Below are 1,650 nucleotides of genomic sequence, written 5' to 3' on the forward strand. Positions count from 1 at the left end.
TATTAATGGCGGCTTTGAGACATTTTGCGAGTGGCCTAGCGACTGTTTCGGCGGTTGCGGGGCTGTTTGCGGCTGGCCTCTGTGTTGTTGTTTTGTGCTGGGGGCGACTTGTCGTCTTCTTTAGTATGGAGGATATAAACCTGGTTGATCCTGCCAGTAGTCATACGCTTGTCTCAAAGATTAAGCCATGCATGTCTAAGTATAAACAATTTTGTACTGTGAAACTGCGAATGGCTCATTATATCAGTTATAGTCTACTCGATAGTACCTTACTACTTGGATACCCGTAGTAATTCTAGAGCTAATACATGCATCAATACCCAACTGCTTGTCGGGCGGGTAGCATTTATTAGATTGAAACCAATGCAGTCTTCGGGCTGGTATTGTGTTGAGTCATAATAACTGTGCGGATCGCGCTTTTGCGCGATAAATCGATTGAGTTTCTGCCCTATCAGCTTTGGATGGTAGGATATGGGCCTACCATGGCATTAACGGGTAACGGGGAATTAGGGTTTGATTCCGGAGAGGGAGCCTTAGAAACGGCTACCACATCCAAGGAAGGCAGCAGGCGCGTAAATTACCCAATCCTGACACAGGGAGGTAGTGACAATAAATAACAATGCTCTGGCTCTTCGAGTCGGGCAATTGGAATGAGAACAATTTAAATCCCTTAACGAGGATCAATTGGAGGGCAAGTCTGGTGCCAGCAGCCGCGGTAATTCCAGCTCCAATAGCGTATATTAAAGTTGTTGCAGTTAAAAAGCTCGTAGTTGGATTTCTGTTTTGGATGTCCGGTCCGCTCCCTCTGGGAGTGTGTACTTATGGATATTCGAGGCATTTTTTGTGAGGCTGCCTTTCTGCCATTAAGTTGGTGGGTTGGTGGGCTTGCATCGTTTACTGTGAAAAAATTAGAGTGTTTAAAGCAGGCGTTTGCTCATTTGAATACATTAGCATGGAATAATAAGATACGGCCTTGGTGGTCTATTTTGTTGGTTTGCACACCAGGGTAATGATTAATAGGGACAGTTGGGGGTATTCATATTTCAGCGTCAGAGGTGAAATTCTTGGATCGCTGAAAGATGAGCTTAGGCGAAAGCATTTACCAAGGATGTTTTCATTAATCAAGAACGAAAGTTAGGGGATCGAAGATGATTAGATACCATCGTAGTCTTAACCATAAACTATGCCGACTCGGGATTGGCAGTCGTTTACTTTAAATGACCTTGTCAGCACCGTATGAGAAATCAAAGTCTTTGGGTTCCGGGGGGAGTATGGTCGCAAGGCTGAAACTTAAAGGAATTGACGGAAGGGCACCACCAGAAGTGGAGCCTGCGGCTTAATTTGACTCAACACGGGAAAACTTACCAGGTCCAGACATAGTAAGGATTGACAGATTGAGAGCTCTTTCTTTAGATGTTGTATTTGGTGAAATTGATCGTTAATTAAAAAATATGTTGAAACAAAAAATTAAATTTTTTAAAAAATATAAATTAAATCAATTACAAAAAATTAAACAAACTTATAAATATATATATATATTTCGTTATAATGATTTAAATATTAACGAAATAATATCTTTAAAAAAAATTCTTAAGAAATTAGATTATAAATCTTTAATCTTAAAACAAAACTTAACTATTCATATGCGGT

At 40.4% G+C, this 1,650-nt stretch overlaps 1 non-coding gene across 1 annotated transcript; it reads left to right on the forward strand.

Annotated features, from left to right (window-relative positions):
• Positions 1-138: 138 nt before the first annotated feature.
• Positions 139-1,410, forward strand: PITG_33498. Its single transcript, XR_009934892.1, has one exon. It is a non-coding gene; the product is annotated as an 18S ribosomal RNA (ribosomal RNA).
• The last annotated feature ends 240 nt before the right edge of the window (positions 1,411-1,650 follow it).

The sequence above is a fragment of the Phytophthora infestans genome, genomic scaffold, assembly GCF_000142945.1.
Source record: "Phytophthora infestans T30-4 supercont1.430 genomic scaffold, whole genome shotgun sequence".
NCBI classification, from domain to species: Eukaryota; Oomycota; class Peronosporomycetes; order Peronosporales; family Peronosporaceae; genus Phytophthora; species Phytophthora infestans.